Raw genomic sequence first — 13,048 nt, 5'->3', positions numbered from 1 at the left:
TCTTTCTGTTGAGTCCAGTGGCATTGACAAGAGGAGCCTGGTACTCAGTGGTAGCCTACAGTACCTGATTCTGCCGCCCTCTACTGGTCAGTTGTGATTTAGCAGCTTTTTAAAACAGCTAAGCAGGCCCCTTCCTTTCTATAAAAAGGCCTGATGGTGCTAACACTGGACTTCTAGACTGCGTCAAAATGGATCAGCATTCTCATGATCTTCCTTAGGGCACTGCTGACCCCTCAGCAGAATAATTATCGAGCACAGAGCCTGGCACATTATAAGCACTGTAGAAATGCTCATCCCCTCCCCTTCCCTTCTTTTCTACACTCAAAATCTCACTCTCAGTCATGATCAAGTACCATAGCCATTGCCATGAATTTTTGCACCTTACTAAGGCTCAAGGGTGGGGAGGAAGGCCATAAGCTTAGGATCTGTGAATGACTGTGGAAACTGGGAGATAATCTGGCTTAGTCCTACTCTCAGATTTGTGTGTGAGCAGTGAAAGCTGTCTATCCCTTTGAAATACAGAAAGGTTATGGCAGCCTTCCTAGCTATTTCCAGATGACCCTATAATAACTAGGTATGTTATTTAGAATAAAGATGACATATATTAGTTAGCTTTGGTTGTGAACTCTCGATTTGGGGCTATTATGACTTTAGCCTAATATCTTATGGCATCTCCCTTGACAGTATTAAGGCATGCTTTATTTGTTTTTGGTTTTTGTTTTTTAATGTTCCCTTCTATAAACTACTTGGGTTGAATTTTTTCTTTTAAAATACAAATTCAAAGTCTACTTTGTAGCATTTCTGAATACTGCAGCTCTATATTAACTAGAACATACAAAGCTTCAAATATATACTGGATTTGGAGAATAGGTGGCGTATATGCATATTCCAAAAAATCTTGGCCACTTCACGTTAACAAATATTCCCCACCAGACTTATCTCTTTGGAAATTGCCATCTCTAAGGAAAGACAGTATTTTTCAGTTACATTCTCTAAAAGTCAACTCTTACCACTACTTTGACTTTGAAAACAAGTGGATCCTTTGTGGATTTTTAAAATGATTATATTTTATCTTATTTTGTTTTCAGAGGTCCTGGAATGTAACTCGGTGTCAGATATGCATTCAAAGTCCATATTCAAATATAAGTTTGAACAGGTTTTGGGTCAAGAAGTTAATATGTTAAAGACCTTTGATTTATAATTATCAGGGTGGGGCCTCCCTCTACCAATGAAGATTGGACTCCATGACTTACAGTCTTAGAGAGATGCCTAAGACTTAAATGCAATGATATGTTGGGGAAAAGCCTGGACAGCTTTTTCTGTCTCCAAGCTTAAAAAAATTTTTTTAATCCGTTTCATCAGGTTAGAGTTGTTCTAAAAGCAATCATAGTATTTAGAACTAGAAGGACCTTGGAGATCATTTAGTCCCAAAATGCTAGCTGCTATTTTGCTTGGTCCACAAAGTATAGACCCCAGTGTTGTCTGGCCCAAAAGCAATACTAAATATTCAGGATGTATGATAAGCCATGGGTGTTATTTTATGACCCTCTACCAAAGAGTTGACTCCAATTCATGAGCCCTTCATGAACCTAAACAAGTTGAGATCTTACAAAACAACCTTATTAGATGATTCCAACATTTGGCAGGAACCCAAACCTCACAGTTGTGTGAATGTTCAATTCCACAAGCTGGGACCGACAAAAGATGCTCTCAAAGCACAGATTTTGATTCAATTTAATTCAACAAGACTCATTGCAAACTCATGACTTCCTTAAGAGCAGCATTGCTTATGAGATCTGGGGCTAGCATGCTTGCCAAAGGAGTACGTGTGATTTAGTGAGGGGCAATGCAACCTAGCTGTAGGAGCATTGCATATGGTCACAAAAGCCATTGAATTTCAGTTCATGCTGTGTTATTTACTACTCATATGATCCTGGGCAAATCATTGAATACTAATGAGCATCAATTTCTTTTTTTTGTTGTTGTTGCTTAATATTTTATTTTTTCCCCTAGTTACATGTAAAAACAGTTTTTAACATTTGTTTTTAAAACTTTGAGTTCCAAATTCTGTCCCTCCCATTCCAAGCAATTCAAATAGGTTATACATGTGTAGTCATGAGCATCAATTTCTTCTATTGTAAAATCATGCAGACGGGGTGGAGGATTGTGGCATGAACTCGAATGACTCCAAGGTCTCTTTCATCTCTAGATCCTATGATCTGTATAGAGTGACATCTCAGTGACAGTTCAGAACTTTCTGAGAAGTGACCCTTCCGATCTGGTAGGATTCACTGTGATCTTGCTATTAAGGTATATAAACAGGCTCTCATATTTCATTATGACCATCAGTAGCACAGGGGTTTATCCAGTACATGCTAGAGCGCCACCTTAAAAGCCCTTCGCTCCTCTAACTTCTCAGCTCTATTTTCAGAACATGGACCCAGTTTTGAGATATAGTCACAGCTATTAGATGCAGTTGACTGTTTAATAAATCTCACCAGGTTAGATCATGAATGTCCATAGATAGAGATGGTACAGCTGGGTTTTGCTTTTTGATTCTTTTTTTGCTGGGGTGCAGATTATCCGTACAGAACACCAGCAGAAATTCCTGTGTTGTAGGAAATACTCATGATCACACGAGTAGCTAAGGTGCTGGAGCACAAACTGTGTGTCTGCCCAGCAGGTTTTAGAATTTTTGAAATGTTTTGATACTTTTGTATAACACACCTTTTGCTAATACCTTGCCTCTAGATTGCCTGCTGAGTTCTCCCCTGGAATGCCGCTCAGCATTGAGGACCCTTTGAGCCCTGCCTGGAGCCCACTGTCTAGTGGTTTGTTCCCTGGCTCTAATTATTGTGGTGTGATGCAGCCTGCCCATGATGCCAGGTGGGGCAAAGTGCATGATTACATTAGGGGCCTGACCCTGGCAATTCGGTTTTGTAATGCCACTTACTTGTATGGCCGTTGACGATTTGCCAAGAGGATTTTTTATACTACCATAAAATGCTACTATGTCGAGAAGTTTCTTTCTTTCAACTACTTCCTCAGTACCTTCCCAGCACCCAGCTCAGTGCCTTGAGCACGTTGGGCACTCGGTAAATATTCATGGCTCAGTTGATTGGCACATCATGTTTCTCATATATGTTTACCTCTCTGTGCAGGATCTGACTTTTTGTGAACAGGCATAGTCTTACACATCTTACATACCTTTTTTTTTTTTCAGTCTCAATAATGTGAAAATAAAAGTTATGAAGATAAAACTTGCTTGCCCTTCACAGACTCATTGTCTACATCTTTAGGTTTAAAAAATTGTTCATTTCTTTGTGTTTTTTTTTTTTTAAACGGGGTTAGGATGGAGGGCTTGAGGTGGCCCTGGTCTCTGAAGTTATTGCCACTAGGAAGGGCTTTCTTTGAATGGTTACAAGAACATAAAGTCTTAGGGGGGAGAGGAAGAGGGCCACGCGAGAGGTGGTCCAACTTGGTTTGTTGTAGAATGAACAACAGAAAGAGATGTCTTGAATATTTGAAAGTTATTAAACACTTAGGTTCTAATTTCTGTTAATGGTGGAAACAATGACATGGATGCTGTTTGTACTGAATGAGATGCTAATCTCTTCTTCCACCACTCACTTCCCTAACATTTTTTAGGATATTGAGTGGTTAGGTAAGTCTTTGGAGTTGTGTTGGTCCATAAGTGACAAATCTGGTGGTGGGGGATGGGTCGGGGGGAGGGGAAGCTGTGGTTTCAAAAATCATTTTTGTATTTGTACTGTTTTTTCTTTTAACACACTGAGCTTCTCTGCATTTTACCTCTCTTTGTCTGGATTAATTTCCCGCATGTTGCTGTATTTTCTTTGTAGCTAACTGTATAACAAAGTATTAAATACTTGAAACACATTAAAATCACTTGCCTGTCAGAACATGGGGTTTTTTTTGGCTTTTTTGTTTTTCAAACGGGTCTCCTCATTTTCTGTGCTGGTTATCACACTCTTTCACCCTGTTAGAGGAGAGTGTTTAAAAAAAGGATTCCTTGCATGTTTAGATCAGGTAGATTTTCTGTATTACCTGGATGACTAACATTGATGAGTATCTCTATAGGGGGTAGAGTTGACCAGTTTGGTAGGCCAGTATTTGATCCTTTGGCTCCCTTCTTTATTCTCAGAAGAGGTAGAGCTGAATCTTTCCTAGATCTTGCCTATCTTCTCCATGGGGGTTGTTTTAGGGCAGGGGTAGTTATTGTGTTCATCCTTCATCCCCGAAGAGGACCATGACTTCAGGGAGGTGATGACATGACTTGCAATTGACTTTGATTTGAATGAGGGAGGGCTGTGCAAGGTCACCAGCCTCGCTTCCTCCTCCAGCGCCATTTGGGTCCACTGGCCAGATATTCATCAGGACGACTGGAGATGGCCCAGGATGCAATGAGAGACCCTGGCCTTTTTAAGCCAAGGTCTTTTCAAGTTTTCACTTTGAGTGAGGTAAAGCCCATTCAGTGAAAAGGCCTCTTTAAAAAGTGAGTCAAAGGATGGCCCCTTTGATCAAAAAAAAAAAATCAAACTGGGAGGGGAAGATGCTCAGGGTTGCTGGTCAAAAGAGAAATAGTTACTATTTACATTCACTCTGAGCAAGGAGGGCCCAAAAAATAACCATTAAGTGGCGCTTGGGCAGGGACCTTTTGTTGTCCAATCTCTGTGCTCCTGAGTGAATTGGGTTTAAGGCTTGATCATTGAGAGATAAATCTAGCCAGGAAACCCCAGAGAGGTGAGGGAGAGGAAGAGAGTCACTAAGCTGATAAAAGATGTTTAAAAAAAAATCTTAGCTCTCCAAGCTGTACAAAAACAGGTGGCATGTGGATTTGGCTGTTGGTCTGCAGTTTGCTCATCCCTAGTTTAGGATGTGAATTTTCTTGGGTCAAACCCTTTTGTCTTCAATTAACTTGACTTCAGCCTAGGAGCAATTTAATTCAGGCCCCTTGGTTTCTTTCTCCTGTTGTATTATGGAGTTTATCATCAGAAGAAAAGTTATTAATACAATCACAATAGCTCAGGGCCCCTAGTTAAGAACATTCCTAAGATTCACAGAAAAGTTTGGTTCTTTGTCCTAATTAAAATTTTGCATTTCCAACTAGTGCTTGACTTCCTCTATGGCCCCTTTCTCAGCATGGGCCAAGTAAGTATGCAACAGAAGCCTTCATGCTCACCCTAGGTTTCTTTGTACTTGAAGCAAAATAAAGATTTAAGAAAGGCTTAGACAAAAGAAGGGAAAAGAGCATTTAACAGTACCTGTTACTGGACTAGCACAGGGAAGGAAAGGGGGGGAAAGATGCAACCTTTGAGAACTTCCTTTAGTCCCAGAAGAGGCAATTACACCCTTCTCTTACGGCCGATTTCTGGATTCCAAGGTTGCCTGCAGGAACCCAACAGCAGCTCTCTCTGTCTCTCTCTGTCTCTGTCTCTGTCTCTCCCTTTCCCTCTCTGTTTCGCTCTCTTTCTCGCTCTCTCTCTTTCTTCTCTCCACCCTCTTCTTCCTCCTCCTCCTCCTCCTCTCATTTCTCCCTTAATTGCATTGCCCCATTCCACTGTTGACCCTCTTTAGCTCAGTTTGTTAAACCTCAGGTAGGGCTGACGATACCTCCTCCCCCACTATCACTACTCCTCAGTTAATGTAATCTCCATTCCTTTCTCTTAGGCTGATCTCCTTCACTCTGTCTTCCAAACTCCCACATGTGTCTCAATTCAGCCTTCCAGGTCAAAGATCTTGATAGTCCTAATCACTCTCAATGACGAAAGGGAATGCTTGTCCCTCTGAACAGCAAATCCCAGAATGGCTGTCAGGTCTCAAACCCCTATTATATTACTGTTCAGTGTTCTGTTATGTTGGGATACTGAGCTTCAGAATTTGTTTGCTTTGTTTGCATGTACATGTGTTTCTAATTAATATTTTCTGTTAGAAATTTCACTCAAAACCTTGATTGCAATTCTAATTCCATGAGCCTGAAAAACAAAAGCGTGTGCTTAAGTGCTTAGACAAAGTGATTAGATTTGGAAAGAAAAGAATTCAGCATAATAACACTTATGACCTCTGGTTTCTTAGGATGGGGCAGCAGTGGTAGAGTGAAAACAGTACAGGATTTGGAGTCAGAATTGAAGATCTGCCTCTGCCGTTTTTAGCTCTGATACCCTCAGCAAGTCACCTACATCTCTGTTAGTTTTTCCATCCATAAAAGGGAGATGTTCTTTGTCTTAAAAGGCTAAATACTGTAGGGGGGGGGTAGTATTTATACTACCAGTTTTCTGGGCATATTTACAGACTGTTGTAAACGGGAAAACCCTTAGCGTGTTCTACAATTGGGAATTAGTTTTATTCTCGTAAACTTTAAAATATTCTCCAGGAACTTTTTCATCTCATTTGTTGGTTGATGCTTTTCTTGCCCTATTTATTCTCACAGATACATAATAACATTTTAATACTTCAACGAATAGTGAATTCATCAATGTAGGTAGTCAATCTAGAAGCAGAAATTGTCGCCCTTCTATGATGTGGTAAATAGGGTTGGTGAGTTGCTGAGCCTGAAAATTTCATCAACCTACAGCCCACCTAGTTCTGAGCCTCTACTAACCAAGCTGTCCTGGTCCTCAAATGACAGACCCATCAGATAGTTATGCTAGCATTTCCTATGGTTGTGCTTTGAGCACTGTGGAATATTCAACTACCATTACTGTTTGTATTTTTATAAATTGTATGATTACATAGCATCCTGCATTATTTCATTTGAGCCCCATGATGGGATACCAGCACTGAATTGGAGTCAAAGAAGCTCGGTTTGAATCTCAAGTACTATCTTTGTGGCTTTGGGTAAGCCATTCATCTCTCTGAGCTTCACTTTCCCCATTTGGTATCACCAGAAAGTTAGACTAGATGACTTCAAACATCCTTTCTAGCTCTTGTTCATCCTTTGTTTTTGAAGAGGACCACTGACGTCATGGGTGATGTCTTGAGTTTGGGTGAATTGGATTTAAGTGAGGCAGAGTTGGGAAAAGCTGTCAGCCTCACTGTCTCTTCCCAAGTCATTGAAGTTCAGTGGCAAAACAAAAATCAAGACGACTGGTGATGGCCCGTAGATGACCTTGATATCTTTGATGTTTGACCAAGCTCTAAGTTCTCCGTAGCACCAGCTTCAGCTGCCTTTGACCATTGGAACAAATTGTTCTCATCCACTCATTCTGCCAGGGGAAATCTTCACATGCTTGGGGTAAACATCTCCCAAACTCACCAATGGGTTTGAGGTCTGTTGGTTGTCCTCAACCTGGTTTGGCCCATCTGCCTCCTTTCCAGCCCTGAGTATATGATCAATATTATTATCTCTATTTTGCCAATGATAAAGCTGAAATTCAGAGAAGTGACCTGTCATTCAGGGAGTCCAGGAGGACTGGGTGCCATGCCCTGGGAAGCGGGGTCAGGAGCGGCTCCAACTTAATCTGGCAGGCAAAACTGGGGTGCCCCAGAACCAAGCCAGGTGGAGGAGGACCATGAACAGCTCAATTTAGCCTGTCTAAGATAATGTCTGGAGCCTAGGCCTGGGACTGGACACCACTCCAGACACTGAGGCTCACCAAAGGAAGCTGGAATCCATGAGTGGAATCCCTCAGCTCCCAGTCCACATAGACAGCCTGCTGATGCACTGGGTGGCAAAACCTCATTTATGGTGTATCTTTGGTTTATTTAACTTGTAAATTTATGGAGCTCATCAAATCTGCCCCTCATGAAGTTGCAACAACATTGGGAGTACAGAAAGGAAGAGTATATGACAACCTCAATGCATTAGATGGAATCGACCTCATTCAAAAAAGTTCTAAGAGGGGCAGCTAGGTGGTGCAGTGGATACAGCCCTGGCCCTGAAGTCAGGAGGGCCTGAGTTCAAATCCAGCCTCAGACCAAACACTTGACACTTACTAGCTCTGTGACCCTGGGCAAGTCACTTAACCCCAATTGCCTTTAAAAAAAAAAATCTAAGAACCATATTCAATGGACTGGATCTGATCTAGGGGGTATTAGATCAAAAGTACCCCAAAAAAGGAAGATGAGGAGGGGCAGCTAGGTGGTGCAGTGGATAGAGCTCTGGCCTTGAAGTCAGAAGGAACTGAGTTCAAATCTAGCCTCAGACACTTAACGCTTACTAGCTGTGTGACCCTGGGCAAGTCACTTAACCCCAATTGCCTCACCAAAAAAAAAGAAAAAGAAAAGAAAAAAGAAGATGAGGGATGAAACTTACTGACTTAACAGCAATGGAAAAGGCTTTGAATGAGTTAATTAAGGATTATGCTCAGCAATTGTTTGAACTAACAGATAACAAAGAAAATGAAGGATTAGCTTATATGACCTACCAAGATATCCATAGTATTCAAGTTTTCCTTGAACAAATTGTCAAAGCTCCAGAAGACACCAAATTGGAAGTGCCAACTCCTAAAGAAGACTATATAAGAATACCTATAAGGACCACAAAGGGTCCTTGATGTTTGTTTGTGTGAAATGGAACAAGATAACATAAGTACCAAAACATTTGAAGAAAAGAGCACTACTTTATCTGAAAGTAAGTCTACAGTTCATCCTGATCAAGAAGGAAATCTACAACTGAGGGAATCAAGTGAAAAAACAACCTGAATTGTCTTGAACATTAAAACTCAAAATGATTTCAACAATTTTTGTCAAATTGACTCAATCTCCTCTGAGACTCATTTTTTTCCCCAATTTGGACTTAAAAAAAAATCAGCCATAGAAGACTTCTATACCCAGTTTGACATCAATATTAAGGTCAATATTTTAAGTAGTTCTCTTGTATACAGTTATAATCAACTTATTGTGGGAAAATGGCTCGTTTTACAAATAATTATGAAAATGTAATTTGGCATTTACTTAAGTAAAGCAAAGACTTTCCCAACAGAAAAAATTCATGAAAACAAAACACAAGTTTATTACTACTAATACTACTAATTACTACTAAAACATTTGGACTAATCTGAAATTGAAGTGTGTCCTTCACTTTCTTTACAATGTAAAATATGCACCTACTGAAATTATGCTTTACATCGTGTGAGTACTATTTGTATTGCTTGAAGTCAACTGTTTCAGTAGTAAAGGTAAGGACAGCTAGGTGGTGCTGTGGATAGAGCCCTGGCCCTGCAGTCAGGAGGACCTGAGTTCAAATGTGACCTCAGACATTTATTAGTTGTGCCACCCTGGGCAGGTCACTTAACCCTGATTGCCAAAAAAAATAAATAAATAAAATAAATAGTAAAGGTGTACACAGTAAAATTAAATGTGGATATGCTGTATATATCTGTATAATGTTTAGATAACTCATGAAAAATGTGAAGGATACATAAAATTTTCACCTTGTACAGCAAAAAATAAAATGTAAATATGAAAAGTGAAAAAAAGTGACTTGTCCAAAGTCACATAGGAAGTAACATACTTGGATAGTCAAAGCCAGATCTTTGAAATCCAAGTCTCCTGTTCCATCCATCATACCTTGCTCCCTTTCCATTTGAAAGAGAGAAATATTCCTCCCATCCTAGTGATGTCAGGATTAGTGCCACAGCAGCTGTCTTCTCTCCACTAAACCACAACCACCTTAGTTCAGGCCCTTTTCACTTCTTGCCTAGACTGTCAGCCTCCTCATTGGTCTTCCTTGAATTCAGCCTCTCCTCTCTCTAATCTATCCTCCACTCTGTGAAATTAAGTCTGAAAGCTGAGGTCTGACCATGACACTCCCCTGCTCAAGAAGGCCCAGTGACTCCCTATTGCACCTAGGAAAAATTACAAATTCCTCTGACTGGTACTTTAGGCCCTTATGAATCTGGCTCCAACCTCTCTTTGCCAGGCTGATTACAAATTATTCTCCACTCCCAATTCTGACCAAAAAGGTTGTACCCCAAATTCCGCCTCCATGGCTTTGCACAAATTAACCTTCATATCTACAATGTTCTCCCTCCTCACCTCTGCATCCTGCCACCCAAAGCTCCCTTTAGGGTTCAGCTTCAGTGCCATTTCTTAAAGAAGGCCATTCCTGGTCCTTCCAGTTTTTGAAATTGATTTGCATTTATTTTGTGTACATATTCTGTATTGACTTATCTGTGTAGATAGTGTTTCCTGGTAGTAGAACATAAGCTCCCTGAGGGCAAGGACTTTTATTTTTGTCTTTATGCCCTTCAAATGTTTATCGAATTGAGTTGGATTGAGGTAGATAGTATGAGCATTATTTTTCCAATTTTCTAAATGAGGAAACTGAGGTTCAAATGTCTTTCCTCAAACTGGGGTAAACTTGTCCAAGGTCTTTCCCATTGGTAAGAGTACAGGATTCTTTTCATCTCACAGTGCTGTTGAATTCCCCATCAGTGGGAGTTACTGAAGCATAACCTTAATTACCATTTGGAAGGAGGGATATTGTAAAGTTGATTCATTCACCACTGAGTTGGACTGAGTGATCTCTGGAGATGCCTTCCTTGTTGAGATTCTATGACTCATCATTCTTTGAGAACATGGAGGCATTTGCTTAAGGCCAGAGCTAATCCATGATCCGTGCAGGATTAGAGCTAAGAGCTCCTGAATTTCTCATGCCAAAATAAAAATCGGTAGCAATTTGTCTACCTGGAATTGGTACATTAAAAAAGTTGTATATTTTTAGCATCCTGCATAGAGGGCGACATGAAAAGGCCCATTAAGGGAAATTGCCTAGTTAATAGAGCATGCAGAGACCTAAAGTAATGTGATACCATTATAACATGGTCTCGTGGCATGAAGTATGTGTCTGCCGAAGACATTTTCCAGTGGCTGATTAGAGTCCCAGTTCTTATTGCTGGTAGCCAAGAGGAAGATCTCAGAAGAGATTATTTTTTTACCTCCTAGGCTGTGTGCTCAGGATTGTGAGCAGCAGGGGTGTGTGTGTGTGTGTGTGTGTGTGTGTGTGTGTGTGTGCTGCTCTTGGGTCACTCCTAGGTTAGCCAGAGGGTGACCATACAGTTCATATTACTTCCAGACCAAACTGGATCCCAGCTGTTCAAAATCTGGCAATGGGTCCTGGTTGAGGTTGGCCCTGTATATCAGTGGCATACAATGTAGCTGCCTAGGAAGTGGCAGAACCACCTGCCCAGAAGAATTGCCCTCCCACCAGCCCTACCATGTTGTTGAAATTTGCCTACTTTGAAGTCATTCTCTTGGACACGCTTTTCATTCAATCCATTCGTTCAAGAAACCCTGGATCCCAGAATGTTAGAGCTGGAAGGGTCTTTATAACAAAGATCAGAGCCGGGAGAAACCTAAGAAATAATCTAGTTCAATGCTTTCATTTTACCAATGAGGATAATGAGGCTAAGAGAAGCAATGTGACTTGCCCAAGGTCATACAGATAAAATTAACAGAGCACCAACTGTATGCAGAATACTGTGCTAAGTCCTTGGAGAGATATTAATTTTATATAGAGTCCCTGCAGTCTTTTAAGAATGTATATCACAAATCCAGAAATATGGATATATCTAATAGCATATCATTATGTGATATGCAATAGCGTATTATTAGTGAATTAGTTACAGAAAGAGATGACATGTGAAATCTAAGCAGGAAGATCATTACTGACCAGGGGAATCAAGGAAAGATTCCTGGAAGAGAAAGTATGGTATAGTGGGCAAAGTGCTGGACCTTAAGATGAAGAATAATGATAGCTGGCACTTATATAGCATTTTAAGGTTTGCAAAGTGCTCTCCAGGTGTTATAGATCAGAAACCTGAGGCAAATAGTAGTTAAGTGACTTGCCCAGGATCACACAGTTGCTATTCCCTGTCCCCCATTTTACAGATGAAGAAACTGAGGCAAATAGGGGTTAAGTGACTTGCCCAGGGTCACACAGCTGTTATTCTCCCCCATTTTACAGATGAGGAAACTGAGGCAAATGGAGGTTAAGTGACTTGCCCAGGGTCACACAGTTAGTATGTGACAGAGAAAGGGGTTGAACTCAAGTCTTCTTGGCTTTGAGGCCAGCTCACTATTTGACACCATGCTGCCACAATGAAGATAATTTACTATCTTCAGGGATTCGGGATCACCATCATGAACAGTGATTACCATTGTGCCAAAGGTGGAGTTGGAGACTGAACCTAATCTGGCTCAGTCCTGGGAAGCCAGCCCCCAGCTCCAGCTTGCTTACTGGTTTTCTGTTGCTTTCTTTTAACAGTCGTGTGCAGGAAGCTATCTGAGCTTAAGATTCTGCATAAAGGGCCTTTTAGTCTGCTGTGATCCAGCAGACAACTGATGCTATTTCCCTGGCAGCTGGCGGCAAACACTGAGGAGCTGCTAATGTCGCCCGGCATCCTGTTGTCATGGCGATCCTTGTTTTACCAGATTTCATCAAAGAGTCAGATCTCAGAGCTGAAAAGTAACTCAAGCGATAGTCTGGGCCAGCCCTTTGCCTCAGACTATTCATCATTTTGGCAGAGTGGATACAGCACTGGGCTTAGAGGCAGGCCAACCTGTTTTAAATTCTTCCTCTGACACTTTATGATGCTGCACAAATCACTTTCTTCTTTCTGAGTCTCAGTTTCCTCATCTGTAAGATGGGAATGATAGTATTTACAGCAGCTGCCTCAGAAGGTTCTTATAAGGCTCAAATAAAACAAATGCTGTATTGAAAGCAGTTGGCACATCCTAGAACTATCAAGGAATCAGCTGAGAGGCAGCATGCCAACTTGGGATCGAGAAGATCAAGGTTCAGGTTTGCTTCTGACATTGGCTTGCTGTTTGACTTCCCTAATCTACAACAGGCAGGTTCGAGAGGGGGGATTTCTATTCCCATTTCCCTACTTTGATGAAATCAGAGGGGGCCCCCAAAAGCACCCATGTTGTTGTTATTCTGTTGTCAGTTTAATCTGGGATTCTGCCCCTACTGGAGCTGCCATTGCTAGAAGAAGACATATTCTTTCCCCTGGCCTGGTAGGAAATTTACCGAGATTTATTTGACTAGAAAGATATGGAACTGCAGAACTCATTTATCAGCCAC

General features: G+C 41.1%; 1 pseudogene; it reads left to right on the top strand.

The window, feature by feature from the left end:
- The first annotated feature begins 7,110 nt into the window (after positions 1-7,110).
- LOC114031274 lies at positions 7,111-8,661 on the top strand (annotated as a pseudogene).
- Positions 8,662-13,048: the final 4,387 nt, after the last annotated feature.

The sequence above is a fragment of the Vombatus ursinus genome, unplaced genomic scaffold (genome assembly GCF_900497805.2).
Source record: "Vombatus ursinus unplaced genomic scaffold, bare-nosed wombat genome assembly UNPS02005286.1, whole genome shotgun sequence".
Classification (NCBI taxonomy): Eukaryota; Metazoa; Chordata; class Mammalia; order Diprotodontia; family Vombatidae; genus Vombatus; species Vombatus ursinus.
Note: the sequence above shows the minus strand (reverse complement) of the source record. Positions and strands in the feature narration are given on the sequence as shown.